General features: G+C 37.9%; 1 protein-coding gene and 1 long non-coding RNA gene across 3 annotated transcripts in view; both read right to left on the reverse strand.

The window, feature by feature from the left end:
- Window positions 1-3,428, reverse strand: part of LOC115648255 — an 18,826-nt gene extending 15,398 nt beyond the window's left edge. Inside the window, exon 1 of the long non-coding RNA XR_003999502.1 lies at window positions 3,414-3,428. This is a non-coding gene — a long non-coding RNA (uncharacterized LOC115648255). The remainder of the gene's footprint in view (window positions 1-3,413) is intronic.
- Window positions 1-18,283, reverse strand: part of CSMD1 (CUB and Sushi multiple domains 1) — a 2,060,432-nt gene that overhangs the window by 1,076,837 nt on the left and 965,312 nt on the right. The gene's annotated exons all lie outside the window — the stretch shown is intronic.

Consider the following 18,283-nt stretch of genomic DNA (forward strand, 5'->3'; position numbering starts at 1 on the left):
GTCTGGACCCCTTCCATAGAGGGTGCAAACCTCTTGTTGTCTTCTCCTTACTTTACACTTCTGCAAGCACTGACAACAATGTGGCCATAAGAGCCTAAGGCAAGATCCTGCAATGTGCAGGTGGCCTTGATTCAGGTTCTCTAGTGCTTTCTCATTCAAAGCTCCTATTCATATCACTCCACGGAAATTTCTATTTGCAGTTAAACTTTTTCATGTTAAAATGGATGAAGCTGCTTGGGGTTTTTGGTGTTCGTTATTTTAATTTGAGGAATAGCTTGTGTAATACCTGAACTGGGAGACCAGTTTATTTGTAAATACTGGTATGTCAGGTCTCCAAGGTAGCCATTTTCTCTCCCCCTGCCACCCAACTTCCAAATACTTTGAGTAATGAAATCACAGCATAGAAAGGAAAGACTAAGGCATGGGAATGGGATTCAGGAGATCTGGGTTCCTTTACCACAGACTGCCTGTATGGTCTTGGGGAAGTCATTCAGTCTCTCTCGGCCTTAGCTCCTAATCTTTAAAATTTGGATTATACTACTTCCTTTCTCCCATACATTGTCTGTTTTGTCTTCTTCAATTGTAAACATTTTGAGAAAGAGAATTTCTCTTACAACATGTCTATTTAGTGCCCAGCACAACGAGCCCCAGTCTTGGTCAGAGTCTCTGATCACTACCAAAATACAAATAATAAGCAATAATAAATCTCCCATCTAAAATGGTGAAGTCACTCTGAGGAAAGTAAACATTTTCAGAATTGTTATTATCCCAATAGTGATCTTTAGGAAAGTCATACACACTGTTTCAATAACAGATGAGACCCTGAATGGGATAGATATGGTATCTCTTATATATATGAGTTGATTTCTATGAAGGTCAAAGAGAGTTCAATATTACAGAGAAAATAGCGGCTTTACATAATCATAGCTGCTGAACTGCTCTGACGGAATCCTTTATTTAAAATGTCAGAGTTGTAATTCACAAATATGTGATTTTTGTAAAGCTGCTATTGATAATTTGTCACACACAAATAATGTCACAGAAAATTGGTGGCACTTTTCATTTTTAATAGCAACTTTCCTTTAATGATTTAAGAAAATTATGGAATTTATTCTCTTTTTGATGGCCCTCCTACCTTTTTGTCAACTTCTTTGCTTCCCCAGCTATAGCCTTTGCCAGTCCCTCACTTTCACCACATCTGCCTCTCCACCTTTCAATGTCCATTTCCTCCTCCCTGGAGATATTTTAAATTTGTCACAAGGAGCCATTCCTAGTAAGGTCCATCAGACAAGGACTCTGCTTTGATGTACCTTAGAAAGTCTGTCAAATGAAATTTCCTAATTTGGAAAAGCCATTTTTCAGGCACTTTATTCATATTTCCCTCTCTCAGTGATCCTTTACCTATGGTTTCAGTCTTTTATTTGTAGCCATTGAAGGAACAATACTAACTTAGGGCACATAAGTAACGTACTGTAGAGTTTGACACCAGTAGTTTGTATGGCAATAAAAAACTTCATCTTAGTAAGGTTGGAGTTAAGCTTGTTCATTTGATTGAGATTTCAGGAATTGGATGCGGCATTCTGGCTACTTGTATGCTGCAAGTTGTAAGGGAGTTTGTTTCAGAGGCAAAGAACCTGTGAAAATGTTTGATTCTGTCATTTGGGTGAATAGTGTGGAAGTGGATGTTTTTCTAACTGAAGATTTCTTTGATTTATATTGATAGTTTTGATAGGAAATATGCTTGAGAAACCTAATTGTAGGAGAGCAACATTTTTGTCAGGGCTGAGACATAGGCAGCCAGGTCTAGCGATTGGGGCAGGGTTCAGAACTGGCAGTCAAACCAAGGATCAAAGCCAGAGTCTGAGATGAGGGGCAAGGATCAGGAATAGGACAGGAAATCAGGAACTAGGAGTAAGGCAGGGAAGCAAGAACCACAGTGAAAGGTAGCCTGCATCCACACCTGTCACTGTGGTATGTAATTATATCCAGCAGGGAAGCAATGGGACACTACATGGGTAAATGCAGCAACACAGATGTGTGAGCCTATGTAGGGTAAATATACGTGGGTTGCCCATGAAGGGCACTTCATTCTACTTGCCTAAAGCATGCCTCACCATTTACATTGCTATTTACTCACATCCTAGGTGGTCTTGTAGTATGTGTACTTGACACATCACCATCAGTGTAGATGTACATAAGAATGGCATTACCAGGTCAGAACAATGGTCCATCTAGCCCAGTATCCTGTCTTCCAACGGTGGCCAATGCCAGAAGCTTCAAAGGGAATGAACTGAACAATAATCAAGTGGTCCACCTCCTGTCATCCTGCCCCAGCATCTGGCAGGCAGAGGTCTAAGGATGCCCAGAGCCTGGGGTTCATCCCTGACCCTCTTGGCTAATAGGCATCATCCATGAATTTACCTAATTCTTTTTTTAACCCTGTTATAGTTTTGCCCTTCACAATGTCCCCTGGCAATGAGTTCCACAGATTGACTGTGCATTGTGTGAAGTACTTCCTTTTGTTTTTGTTTTAAAACTGCCTATTTGGGATTGGGTGATCCCTGGTTCTTGTGCTATCGGAAGGGGTTTATAACTTCCTATTCATTTTCTCCACACCATTCATGATGTATCTCCCCTTTAGTCATATTTTTTCCAAGCTGAATAGCCCTAGTATTTTAATCTCTGCTCATACGGAAGCTGTTCTATATCCTTAATCATTTTTGTTGCCCTTCTCTGTACCTTACATATGACACTCATGTTAATACATCCCAGAATGTAAGTTGCCTTTTTTGCAACAGCATCACACTGTTGACTCATATTTAAATTGCGATCCACTATAATCCCCAGATCCTTTTTCTAGACAGTTATTCCCTACTCTGTATTTGTTGATTTGATTCTTCTTTCCTAAATGTATTACTTTGCAGTTATCTTTATCAAATTTCATCTTATAGATTTCAGAGAACCCTCTAAAAAAAGAACAGGAGTACTTGTGGCACCTTAGAGACTAACAATTTATTTCAGCATAAGCTTTCGTGGGCTACAGCTCACTTCATCGGATGCATAGAACTCTGTTATATCAAGGTCATTTTGAATTCTACTCCTCCTCCTACGTGTTGCAACCACTGCCAGCTTGGTGTCATCCACAAATTTTATAAGCATACTCTTCACTCTATCATTCAAGTTGTTAATGAAATATTGACTAGTACCAAACCCAGGACACAGCCCAGCTGGACCGTTTTAGATATACCCTCCCACTTTGACAGCAAACTGTTCTCGAAGAGTAATTCTGAATAATCTTTCAACCAGTTATGCAACCCCATAACAGTAGTTTAATCTAGACCATATTTCACTAAAACCACAAATACGGGGTATCATCAATGTCTTAAAAAGAAATGCCATCCACCTTCATACACACAGATCCAGATACTTACATTCATTCCTTGTTAACATGGCCTACTATGTTTAAAGCATCTAATAATTGCATAACCTCTTATGACTGAAAAATACTAGTCTTGCTATACAGTTGAAAACTCTGTCTATGGCAAAATCAGCAAAACAGAAATAAGAATTAAAGAATCTTCCAAAGATGCATATTTTAAATAATTTGTGGTTAGCTCTATTTCTGAGTCATGTGGACATGATGGTTTTGTGTATGTGTGTGTGTATGTTAGGTTTAAAGTAATGCATGCAAAGTAATTTTGCAGGAATTATTCCAAATCTATTAGTGTTTTGGGTCCAAGATGGAGAAAGACAAATTATTTTAATATACAGCTATTATGGTTAGTAAGAAAACAGCCAAATATTGCTAATTAAGCCATTCATCAGATCCTCTCTTTGAATTTTATTACATACATGGTGTTTTATTTTTCTCCCTAAACTATTAAGAATATAAAAACAAATCAGGTGCTATTCTACAAGTATCCATTTTACCCCCCGGAATACCTTATTATGATATACGGTAGATAGAAAGTACAGTATGCAAAAGAGAACTTATAAAAACCTAATTCCATCCAATTTTCTTTGAACGTGCAAGTTCGGGCAGCATGCAGTGGTGGCCCCAGTTACTCATCATATATATTCCTCATTTTTGTCTGTTATTTAGTTTTATCAAGTAGATCTGAGAGCAGAATCTCACCCTTTAGTTCAAGTATTTATGCAGAAAAAAGATAAAAAACCAAGAGGTGCATAATGTTGCTATTACATGGTTTCCTAGACCTACCAACAAAGAGTCTGTTCCACTACCTCAAATCTGCTTACTCCAACACTGGCTTCCTTGACTCCTGGTCCTGCTTCACTGAACTCCTCTAGTGATTGTCTCATGACTATGAAGAATTCCTCCAGTAAAAGTCGTTCTCTCATCTTTATATTGTGACACATTATTTGCAAGTGTTATTTCTCAACCTTTGTTGACTCAAGCCTGCAGTTCCCATCACCCATTTACCATGTTTGTCTACTTCCTCAACCTCTCCCTTTCTACACCCACTCTCTTTGTACATGATTTTGTGATGGGAAGGGGGGGAAGAGGGGGAATCAGCAAGATCTACCTTGATCTCCAATTTCCAACTTTTCTTGGTCATCACCAACTTTGAGGTTTTTCAACTTTTCCCCATCTCAAAATGTTCCACCTGCCCAACAACTCCATCACCTCCAGTTTCCTAGTTTCACTTGCCCTACCCTCACCCCTTTTTTATTTTTTGCCTTGACTCTCACCTTCCTCTGACTTCTTCAGATGTGCTACTGTTTCCCCCATCTTCCAGAAAACGTATCTTGACTCTCACATGCCTCTCCAACTACCATCCCATCTCTCTTCTACCTTTCACCTTGAAGCTTATCAGATACCCTATTTCTGACTGTTGCCTTGAGTTTCTTTCCTCCAACTCCGTCCTTGACACTCTCCAGTCTAATTACCACTCTCTCAGTTCCACTGAAACTCTTCTCACAAAGTTGTTTAATACCATCTTCTCAGTCAGTTATCAAGGAGTCTACTTCAATCTTACCCTTCTTCACCCAATTTTGACATTGTTATTGACAAACTCCTTGACATGTCCATCCAGGTTTTTTGCAATACTATTCTCTTCTCATTATTATCCTACAACTTTGACTGTTCCTTCAGTGTTTCTTTCAGTGGGTCCTCCACTTCCACCCTCCCACCGTTTGTAGGCATCCTACAAGGCTTTGTCCTCAGCTACTTCCTCTTCTCACAATACAATATTTCCTTGGGCAACTTCATCAACTCAAACAGTTACAACTACCACAGTGACAATTCATAAATCTACTCTTCCACTCCAGACTCATCTCCATCCATCCAGTCCTGAATCTTGGCCTGTATTTTGCATCTTCTTCTGGATATCTAATCTGTCAATATAAGCTTAATGTAGTCAAAACTAAAATCTTGATCTTCCAACCTAAACCATCTATGTTACAACTTTCTCTGCCACTATCCTTCCTGTAACTGGGGATCAGTTTTGACTCCTTTTTCTCACCTGATATTCACATCCAAGGATATTTAAGTAATGCTACCAGTTAACATTTCTACACCCCATTCTTTTCCATATTTTCCCACAGTGAGAATTCTTGTTCAGGCCTATATCATCTCTTATCTTTGACGACTCCAATCTCCTCCTCTCTGGCCTTCTTGACGTTGTTGATTCTTCCCATTACTGCCAGCAAGATCATCTTCCTTTTCCATCATTCTAATTAAGCCTCCCACCCCATCTTTAGTCCCCTCAACTAGCTTCCTCTTCTAGAGTGCATCAAGTTCAAGATTCCTGTTTTTTGCCCTCAAACCTACTGAACACTGTCTGTCACTATTTATCTGACCTGACTTGTTCTGTATCATAATCCCCTCAACCCCCTCCATTTTGCCAATCCAGCCTTGCCCACTAATTTGTCATCTTCTCACACAGAAGTCTCCATACATTCTTCCATGGCAACCAGATACATTGAACAACCTAATCTCATCTCCTACTCTCTTCACATCCCTTCTGAAAGCATCTCTCTCTCATGAGGCCCACAGGGAACTAGATGTCAGTGTCATGGCTGAATTATTTGGAAGTTACTTGTATGCCCTATTTTCATAATGTATTTAAACATAGACTGGGATTTTCAGAAATGTCTAAGTGAGCTGGGATCATAAATTCCATCAACTGTTACTACTACTACTACTACTAGATTTGTTGGCTGAAACTTGTGGTAACAGCCAGCTCCATGGGTAACAATGGGGATCAACCAATGATTATAGATCCAAAGGATAAATATTTACTGTATTTACCCACATCTGGTATCTAAGATACTTAAAAAGAACAGGAGTACTTGAGGCACCTTAGAGACTAACAAATTTATTCAGCATGATACAGAAGTATTTCTCTGAATTTGAATAGTAGATATTTGTGGTTTTAATTTAAAAAAGCACTGAATAATAACTGCTACGTATGTTTTCTTCTAACTGTGAACAAGGACCAGGGAGGAATTCATAGAAAAAAATAAAGAGGATTTGCATTTGAAAATATTGTACGGAAGATAAATGTTCTGTTAAAGGTTGATCTCTCCTACAAACAATCATATAGAGTTACAAAGCATTTCCAAATATGAAGGATTTTATTGTATGGATGAAGAGAATAAGCATCTTCATTTTAGATATATTGCTAGCTCATGAAAGGTTTTAAGAATAACATTTGAAAAACACGAGAAAAACAGCACAAAAAGACACATTTGAATCACAACATTGGGCTTGTAGATATGACTTTTAAGATTTGTAGTTATTCTGTTTAAGTTACATTTCTTCATTGGCAAGAGAACTCATGCCACATTAATATGCATAAACTACAAACAAAGCATCTAAAATTCAGTGCAAGTTTTACATGTGAAAGGTGATGTACATTAGTCAGAGGAGGGAACATCAGACCTACACTGAGAAATGAGTTCAATGTTTTTTGAACTACTATGCATTTATATGTGTTGTACAATTTTAAATTATGTAGTCTGCTCTGTAACTCTATAGTCTCTAGTAATAAGATATTTTAAATTACTTCAGCTATTGTTGGACACAGCATTAGACATTGCCTCTTTCCTCCAACAATGATGATCAGAAAACAAAGTGTAACCTGTCACCAATGGCATACTCATTCTATTATCAAACAAAACATGACGACAAAAATGTAGTAAGGGAAAAAATGTTTAATAAGCCCTATTCTTCCCAGAATATTCCATTGATTACAATGGAGTAAAATCAGGGAAAATTCACTCAGTATTCTTGGAATTAGTTACATACCTCCTATGAATTTATTGGGGCTTGGATGGTTAATTTTCCTGCACATCACACTGAATTTTTACATTTAAAATGATCTACATTAAGCTCATGTAAATAAGGAAAGGCTGCCACTATAGCATATTGTAGGTTTCTTTTTCACTGGATTAATTTTCATTATTTTATTTTCAATTTTAAATGTTTACATCATCCTGCTTTTATATCTTATTTTTTAGTTCCATAACCAACAATGTGAATTTGAGCCTTAAATATGACCCTACCATAGTTGTAAGAAGGCTATGCATCTTCCAAAAAAGCACAATAGCAAGTACATCTATAAAACATGATCATCCCTTAATAAATAGAGAAAATAGAAACCAGTATGAGCTTCTGCATTGGTAACCCACATTCATTACCTGAAAGTTCACTATAGAATATCCAAATCATGTCCATGTGTGATGGAATATGTTTAGCATATATAGGAAGTGAAGCCAAAATTCTAAACTTGAGTGCCTAAAATCCATATTTAGGCTATAAGTGACCTAATTTTGTGAGATGCTGAGCACCTAGCAGTGTTTAAAGCATACCTGACTGAAAGGGGTTACAGAAGCCACTCCATCCAGGTCACTGAGGGCTACATTTAAGCCCTGCTTAGGGGAAAGCCCCCTCTGATTGGCTGCTTTTCCCACTTCCTCTCCTTTTGAGATGTAAGTAGCCAGTCAGAATCTCTCCTCTTCCCCTTAGAAGCCTATTTGCACAGGGGGCAGGGAAGAGGAATGCAAGGAGACTACCAGTTCATGATGTGGCTTAACTTCTTCCACCTCTCCTATGAGAAACAAGGATGGCTCCTTTGCTCCTCCCCCTTTCTCTCTTCCTCCCTGCAACACAAGACCAGGGAAGTGAAAAGAGAAAACCCTGCCGCACTCTCTGCCCCTGGGCTCAGATCTTGGACATAAGGGTGAAAAGCTCCTGGAGGTGCTGGAGCAATAGAGAGGAGTCTGCAGGAGAACAGAAATTTATGTTCGGCTCAAACTCACAGATGTGGAAGCAGAAATGATGGTGGAGGTAGAGCTGGAGAACAGGCACATGTGATGTTCATTTTTTTAGAAAATGATAAGCCCCACCTCGTTATACCTCAGCGCATATACTTTTTTCAGCCACTTTAGGTTCTAGTGCATTGACTTTCACAGGACCCCTGTGTTATTCAATGTGACCCCTGCCTTATTGAATGCACATTTCACGCAGGATACAGCATCCTACTGCTTTCTAGGAAATAGTTCCACATTATGAAATTAATGTGTATTATCATTTCTCTATTAAAATAAAACAACAACTAGTACTATTAATACAAACATACACGACTAACGAAATTATATACCAAGTATGTTCTCACACAAACATAAACATCATTAGAGTTTCAGAATGAAGCACTTGAGAAAATACCAAAAATAAGGTTGCATGTTCAACCTTAGCTCTTGTCTCCTCAACCATCAGTATTTTGATGCAGTCTTCAATTACCTGATCAGTTATTTCTTCCCATGACCTCTGCTGTATTGAGAATGCAGCTTCATGCCTATGGATATACTCCAAATTTACACCAGTGCAAATGAAAGCTTCTTTTGGGCACAGAATGAATGTACCAAGACAGGAATTCACTCTTTGAAAATGTGAATGAAAACATAGTTCAGATGCCTCATTCACTGCAAATTTTCAAGCCAGTATTCTCACTATATAGGGGTCCTTCAGAAATAATAGTATGTGAGAAAGACTGCATTATAAAGCATGGATGCCAGGGGAAAAAGTTAAAGGTGAACATATAAAGTTTCTTTCCCAAACTTAAATTGTTGTAATGTTGTTTTTATATAGAGGCTCTAATATAATGTAGATACCTGTAAGAAGGTAACTGAGAAACAATTAATTTCCATGTTTCCAGTGAGCTAGTATCATGAAATCTAGTATTCTTATTATGGGCCAGTAGGGATGAGATAAAGAAAAACATACTTGAAAGTTAACTTTTTCATCAGACATTACCAGCAAAACCATTAACAAGAAGTATTCACAGGAGGTATGAGGCCTCCAGTCTATAGATATTAATGACATCTGAGGTCAGTTCTATTTATTAAATTTTAGCCAAGAGAAATATTGAAGTTGAGTGACTATGCAGCAGGCATCGATGCTGACAACTGCATCCACCCAAAGGATGAACTGTCAAATAGTATATTATACCGCTCTTGGTACAAGCCAACTTCTATTCACCATCTTTACTAGGCACTTCCCAACAGCTCAGGAATGTAAATATTACATCTATGAAGATATTCAAATCCCTGCCATAATAATTAAAATTCATTTAAACTAGGCTTAGCTTTGGTTTTATTTCTAGGCAGCTGCATCATATTATACTTAGACACATTCAATGTCTTATTACAACACTAAATATATTAGCATATTTTTCAATACTATCCTGAAAATCAGTTATATCTTCTGAATCCCAGCCACTCCCTTTAGTTTGATATCATCTGAACATATAATGATCATATATAAATTAGTAAAACATATTAACAATCATACTGGTCCTATTATATGAAGCCTTGGGAAAATCCACTCCTGATAAGTGTCAAAGAATATATACCTTTTAATACTTTAGTCAAACACAAGCTGGACTCACTACAGGGATAACTGTGTGAAATTTTATGGCCTGTGCTATACAGGAGGTCAAACTAGATTATGTAATGGTCCCTAGTGGCTCTGGCTTGAAAATCTGAACATTCCAAACCCTCTTCTGAAGAATCGACTGAAGAATTTCACATCCATTGAACAATTTATGGAAAAAAACATATCTTACATGTGGGGAGGGGGAGGGAACTGTATGAGATGGAAAACTTTGCAAGCTTATTTCACTGAGGTTTCTTCTTCATTTTTCTGTGAATCTTAGGACTACCAGGGACACCCAATATACTGTCTAAAGAGAAGAAAGATCAGAGTCAGCCTTCTCCCGGCCATGACACACAGATCTTTCCATGGAACCTTGCTCTCACATGCTGTACCCACTGATAGGTAATGCATAGGAGCAAGCTAACCATGGAGCCAGATCCCCACATAATATCTGCTAACGGGAGTCCACAGACTAAGGGGAAATATAGGCTATGTCTCCACCATGAGCTAGAAGTGGGATTTTCCTGCTCATATACACATGCTCATAGTAGTTCAAGGAGAGCTAGTATGAGTATAAATAGCAGTGTAGCCATGGTAGCAGCAGTGGAGGCAGAACTTATCCCTGCCAAGTATGTAGTCTCTGGTTTCAGGAATGTTTGTACTCAGCACAGCCAAGCTGTGCCTCTGCTGTTACCCCCTGTGCTATTACAGCTACACTACTGTTTATACTTGCACTAGCTGTCATCAAGCTGCTCTGAGTATGTGTACGCGAGCAGGGGAATCACATTCCTATCTCTTAATACAGACATAGCCAGAGAGTTATCATGTGGAGTTAATGATTCCCCATTTATCCAATAATACATCACGTGATATAGCTCTGAAAATCTAGATATTATGCACTATAGCCTGCAGCCCTATTTCTACACCATTCATTGGAATTGTATTCACTTATTTTTAATCAATTAACTTTAACCTCCTTGTTTTTATCTACTACAATCTACCTTTATTTTGGTTTCAATTATTCATACACGGATTGCTTTCCAGGAATTTAATCAGCTAATTAAGTCACCACATTCATGTATAATGAAAAGTGTTTTTGAATGCAGCTCTTTGCTTGCAATATGACATGAAAAGTATCGATAAACCAACATTTTATTTAACTTAACCTCTACTTTGAAACTTAAAAGGCTCTACAAGATTATAGTTGGCACTTACTTTAATTACACTCTGGGATTTACTTTTTAAGTGGTAATGTTTAGGTTGCATTTGTCATTCCATATGCGTTTCCATTTCCATAGACACTGATTAGGACTGTAAAATACAGTTCAATTACTTCAACCTCTAGTTAACTGGAGAATTAGATTTCAATAAATAGCTAATATATACTACTAAGCTTAAAGAGGGGAATAATATCACTAACAAATATTTAGATTAGGATAGACTTCCATTAAAACCATTTCCAAAATTCTAGCATCCAGGACTTAGTTGCGTGAAAATATAACATTTCTCACTAATATGCAAATCAATATACAGAAATAGGGCAAGATCCTGATTTCACATTGATGTGCCCCCAGGGGGATTCCATAAAGTCAGGACTATCACTCTGTTGAGAAAATGGAATAGGTTTTTATATGCCTCGTATGAAAGTCAATAATATAAAATCATTGAACATCTTCATATTTTATTGGCACATGTAATGCAATGGCATTTTAATACAGTACAATCTAGCTCACCCGCACAAACGTGTTTTTTGTTTGTTTTAAAACAATTATACAAAACTGTAAATTAGAACAGCTGCTATGACAAAACAACAATCATTTTCTTATAAGGCATAAAGCAATATGTTAAAATGAAAACATAGAGTAGATTGAAAAATACAACTTGTTCATTCACAGGCCACCTACATGACTCCAAAATGGTAAATAATCTGCAGCTTTTCAAAGCAATCTTGGTAAATTTCAAATTTGCTGCTGTTTTCCTGTGACTATGGGATCTCTTATGATAACAGACAGAAGGAATGCATAAAGTTACATGAATACCCTGGGTCTGGTATTTACATTCTAGTTCTGCAAAGAATGTCAAGTGAAGTCTCTAATAAAAGCCTGTGTCATTCTGGTCATCAATATCAATGTGAAATGTATGTACAGATACTACATAAGGAGTTATGCATGTCTACTGAAAATGATACATATAATTTTAAATTATGCAGCTGAGGGGCTGGTCACCAGGAAAGATAAAAAGCAGGTTTTTCTCCAGGCAAGTGGCATTTATCAATCTATCTGTTTACATGTAAAATAAGTAGAGTCAGCATCACCATGAGCATCTTAGCATTCTAAGTCAAATCCTAATGAGAGCTAGCACAGCAGGTCTCAAACTTCTGTACTGGTGACCCCTTTTACATAGCAAGCCTTTGAGTGCGACCCCCTATAAATTAAAAACACTTTTTAATTTATTTAACACCATTATAAATGCTGCAGGCAAAGTAAGGTTTAGGGTGGAGGCTGACAGCTCGCCACCCCCAGCTGGACACTACAGGAAATTCTTGAAGAACTCAGAGGTTGGTGTGAACCTATTGCAAACTTGTATAGAGAGAGCGAGACTGTGGACCCCTGAAAGTCAGTTCTTGTGTTGCCAAGGGCTGGTGGTTTCAGGGAGCTGATCCACAGCAGACACAGACAAGACTACCTCATGCAAAGGGCAGGTGGAGGCGAGGTGCCCCTAACAATGGGTATCCCCGGGAAGCATCACAATTTCATATTTATACATCACAAACTGGACTATATGTGGTTATCTATAATGAAAAATAGGCTGAAAATGGCAGCATAGGCGATAGTCCAGGACATCTCATCATGATTGATTATAGCCTGGGACAGTGGTTTAATTATTACTTGCTAAAATAATGACACAATTTGTGGGCAATTGTATTGAAACACTGAACTAAGTTACTTGTTATTTTCAAAATAATGTCAAGATTTTAAAAACTCCATTGATATTCAACTTCTAGGGATATATATTTTCCTTTTTTAAAGACTCAGTAAGATGCCAAACTGGCCACAGACAAGTTTAGTTTAATTAACTGACTCTGCTTTCTTCCAAGGCCCCTCCATTTGAAGCATGGATCTTTTACAGGTAAGTGGGGAACATTAAGACCTGGGAGATGGGTCGGAAACAAGAGGGAGCATGGGCTATAATGGCAGAGAGAAAGGAGGGTCAGGGCAAAACTGGGAGGCAAGATCAAACCAGTATCATAGATGCCTATATACAAATGCGAGAAGTATGGGTAATAAGCAGGAAGAACTGGAAGTGCTAATAAATAAATATAGCTATGACATTGTTGGCATCACTGAAACTTGGTGGGATAATACACATGATTGGAATATTGGTGCGGATGGGTATAGTTTGCTCAGGAAGGATAGACGGGGAAAAAGGGAGGAGGTGTTGCCTTATATATTAAAAATGTACACACTTGGACAGAGGTGGAAATGGACATAGGAGACGGAAGTGTTGAGAGTCTCTGGGTTAGGATAAAAGGGGTAAAAAAAAAGGGTGATGTCATGCTGGGAGTCTACTACAGGCCACCTAACCAGGTGGAAGAGGTAGATGAGGCTTTTTTTAAACAACTAACAAAATTATCCAAAGCCCAAGATTTGGTGGTGATGGGGGACTTCAACTATCCAGATATATGTTGGGAAAATAACATCGCGGGGCACAGACTATCCAATAAGTTCCTGGACTGCATTGCAGACAACTTTTTATTTCAGAAGGTTGAAAAAGCTACTAGGAGGGAAGCTGTTCTAGACTTGATTTTAACAAATAGGGAGGAATTCATTGAGAATTTAAAAGTAGAAGAAAGCTTGGGTGAAAGTGATCATGAAATCATAGAGTTTGCAATTCTAAGGAAGGGTAGAAGGGAGTACAGCAAAATAGAGACAATGGATTTCAGGAAGGTGGATTTTGGTAAGCTCAGAGAGCTGATAGGCAAGGTCCCATGGGAATCAAGACTGAGGGGAAAAACAACTGAGAAGAGTTGGTAGTTTTTTAAGGGCCCAAAAGCAAGCTATTCTGATGGGTAGGAAAGATAGAAAACGTGGCAAAAGACCACCTTGGCTTAACCATGAGATCTTGCATGACCTACAAAATAAAAAGGAGTCATATAAAAAATGGAAACTAGGTCAGATTACAAAGGATGAATATAGGAAAACAACACAGGAATGCTGGGGCAAGATTAGAAAGGCAAAGGCACAAAATGAGCTCAAACTAGCTATGGGAATAAAGGAAAACAAGAAGACTTTTTATCACTACATTAGAAGCAAGAGGAAGACCAAGGACAGGGTAGGCCCATTGCTCAGTGAGGAGGGAGAAACAGTAACAGGAAACTTGGAAATGACAGAGATGCTTAATGACTTCTTTGTTTCGGTCTTCACTGAGAAGTCTGAAGGAATGTCTAACATAGTGAATGCTTATGGGAAGAGGGTAGGTTTAGAAGATAAAATAAAAAAAGAGCAAGTTAAAAATCACTTAGAAAAGTTAGATGCCACCAAGTCACCAGGGAAATGCATCCTAGAATACTCAAGGAGTTAATAGAGGAGGTATCTGAGCCTCTAGCTATTATCTTTGGAAAGTCATGGGAGATGGGAGAGATTCCAGAAGACTGGAAAAGGGCAAATCTAACACACACAGGTTTTCCCCTGACTTCTTCCTCCCACCAATTCCCTGGTGAGCTGCAGACCCAATTCCCTGGAGTTCCTCACTAAAGAAAACTCCAACATGTCTTAAAAGAAAGCTTTATATAAAAAAGAAAGAAAAATACATACAAATGGTCTCTCTGTATTAAGGTGACAAATACAGGGTCAATTGTTTAACAGAAATATGAATAAACAGCCTTATTCAAAAGGAATACAATTTAAAGCACTCCAGCAACTATAGACATGTAAATACAAAACTAAAACTCAACTTTGTACTTACAACTTGGAAACATAAGATTAGAAAGCAGGACATAGAAAAATCCTCCTCATAGCTGAGAGAAATTCAGGCAGACAGAAGTACCAAGAACAAAGGACTCACCCACAAAAACCCTCCACCCAGAGTTGAAAAAATCCTGTTTTCTGATTGGTCCTCCGGTCAGGTGCTTCAGGTTACTTTTTTTTCAGGTGAAAGAGACATTAACCCTTAGCTATCTGTTTATGACAACCCCATACAGGACTGCCCTTGTGAGTTGAGTTAGGAACTGATGGGTTATCTTTTGTTTGTAACCTAAAGCAGCTGTGTCCATGGTAACTGCAATGTTTATTTTTTGGCAGCCCAAGCAGAGACCCTTTGTTGCTGATCTGACTCTGAGTGTTTATGGGAACCCACCAAGCCTACAGCCTGAACAGTCAAGTGACTGGAGTATCTCTGTAACTCTTGCCTCCAAGCATATGGTACACCCAGCATGCTACCAAACAACTGGGAGAGTACTTTACCACAGCAATCACAGCGACTCTGCAGTGGGGCCTGTCACACTACTTTATACTGCAGTCAACACAACTAAAAGGAAGTGTGCTGGATTCCATTAGTTTCTGTGTGTGATCAACAGGAATTTACTAAATTACTATGACCAGAACAGCTGCAGCAGTGTGAACTCACAAAAGGGAGTGTGCTTCCACTCATGTTCCTGGGGACATAATGTGGCCTGCAGAACCTTTATTATTGGAGGTATGTGGGAAGGAAAGAACCCAAATCCCAGGTTTATTTACAGAGCTGCCAATTATGAAAAAAAAAATGCAAGCGAACATCTTTTTTACTGTGATTCAGAAATCACTGAAGGACAATAAACATAGAATCCCAGAATGCCATTTCAGCAGAGTTACTTTAAAAAAAAGAGAGAGAGAAAAGAAACATACTGTAAGATAAAACTTAAAGGCTATCTCTGTCATTCTTTTTTATGGATGGTCTGGTATAATTTAGTCACAGCAATATTCTAGTTCAAACAACATCTATGCGTTTTAAGAAACTGTCAAGAAGTAAATTTGACTTTAACATACTTTTAATTCTCAGCTGGACATTGGCATTAACCCAAAATATACCCAAAATATGCAAATATCCAGAATGTCAAGTTGGCATGTGTAATTATGAATTTCATAATGAATTGTAAGTTCCTTCGAACAGGCACCATATCTTATTTTGACTTGTAAAATACATATACATTGTTTACTTTATTACTACTTAAATACTTTGTAGTTGAATTTTAAAAGAAAACGTCACTTAAATAATGTTAATTCAAACTTAAGGTTATACGGTAATAAGGTTTGTCTGTATTGAGATTTAGTTTTACTTGAATATAAGGAACTTGAGAATCCATTCTATCTATCTATCTATCTATCTATCTATCTATCTATCATTATATTTTATTTTCACATATAAATTATATATTTCAAAGTATTGAGGTCATGCAAAGAACATGTGCAAATTTAAAGACCATGAACATTATTATGGATTTAAGTTAATAGACTTATTTTCAAATGAATTTCCATTAAAGTGCATCTGTGACAATAACAGGAGCCGCATCTGTCATTTACATGAAGTTCTTGAGCATCATTATGATATTTCTTCTGTCAGCCCTGACATGCATTCAGCTTAAGTATTATTGCATCAGTGTATCCACTGAGATATGCAAACAAGGAATATGGATGAGTTTCTCTATAAAGCATTTGGAAATGTCATTTAAAAACATTATATGTATTATGGAGGAACCCAGAGCCTCAATCAGGATTACCACCCTAATGTACTATACACTGAACAAACATATAGGAAGTCTTGGTCCTTGCAATAAAGAGCTTCAAATTTAATTTAAGTCAAGATGCAGTAAGTGTATGTAAAAAAAAATAGAAGAACCTGGGGGAGGAAGGATGAGACAAACCGGCCAACTATATCCACAACTTAATGCATAGACATAAATGTAGTTTGTGCAGTACCCAAAAGTTAAAAGTGAGCACTACTTAACAGCAGTTATGCCCCATAAGCATATCATACTCTGGACTACAAGAAAAAACATGACACACAAAATAAATCTACTAAAAAAGACTGTAGATTTATCATATGTGAAATATTTTAATTGAATTTCTAGAATATAAAATTATAATAAATAAAAAATATAATCATACTGTGAGGTGTGGGAGTTTGCAGCTTGACTTTTAGATAATATTTATTGGAATTTTAAGACCTGTTACAGTGTCCTAAACACTACAGGGTGCAATTTTAAACATATTAACAATCATACTGATCACACGGTCTGTCACAAAAGCATGGATCATGGGGGATTTGCAGGAGGCCCAATGCCTCTTCTCTGGCCCTATCTCCTACAGTTCCCCCAAAGAATGTGATTGACAGGGCAAATCCCCACACTATGGTCTATGATAATGCAGTATAGTTTTTGCTGTATTACCTTTTTTCTTAGCCTTAGCCACACTCTTTCCTTTTCCCATTCACAAAATCACTGGACCTCACCAAATCAGAAGGAAGGGGAGAGACATTATAGCAGAGGCAACTGAGCCTTCTTTCAACACAGGATGGAGAGATCTTCTCCTCCCGCAGTCTCAGGGGGGTAATAATGCCCTCTTTTAGGTGATGGACAGTTGGTGAAATCCTACCTCAGAGTGGCTCAGATGAACAACCTGGAGGCATCACCTCACAGAAGTCAGACACTGCTGGAGGGAAATGTGAGAAGGCATAAGCCTAGCTCTAAATCATAATAATATGCTTTTAGGCATACTTAGATGTAGCCTATAGAGTATTCCTCCAATTGAGGAGTGGTAGGTCCTCTCTTTTCTTTTTCATATTTTACTACAATGCTTTTTAAATTATTACTACTTTTTTTTAAACAAAGCAGCATTTGTAGAGGCTTTCTCTGGTTCCTCAGAAAGCTTCTATAGTTCTCATTTCTATTTTATGGATTGGGGAATGGAGACAGAGAGGTAAAGTGACTTCACTACAGAAATATAGCAACTCAGCAGCAGAACTGGAAACAGAAGACAGGTTGCCTGACTCACATTCTCTCACAGCCTTATCTAATCGTGCTGCCTTCAGTATAAATGGGAAGATTATAACAAGTGTTAAAATGTATACATTTCCATGGGTTATTGAGTATTTTCCCCCTCCACGTCATTCCTTCCCTATCTTTAAATGCAAAATACCAGGAAGAGTAAGAAAACAAACACAGCAAGGATTACATTCTAAGAAACAAAAAAGATGAGAGAATTAATGCATAAAATACCTGATAGAGGTAACTAGGATTCAGTAGGTAATGTCTCAAATGTGGCATCTGAAGTGAATGTCAATAGGCTGCCAATTGAGCAGAGTACTGGTTGAAGCTCTGTGGTTTGCCTCCGGATAATCTTATTAGAGGTG

This window comes from Gopherus evgoodei, chromosome 3 (assembly GCF_007399415.2).
Source record: "Gopherus evgoodei ecotype Sinaloan lineage chromosome 3, rGopEvg1_v1.p, whole genome shotgun sequence".
NCBI classification, from domain to species: domain Eukaryota; kingdom Metazoa; phylum Chordata; order Testudines; family Testudinidae; genus Gopherus; species Gopherus evgoodei.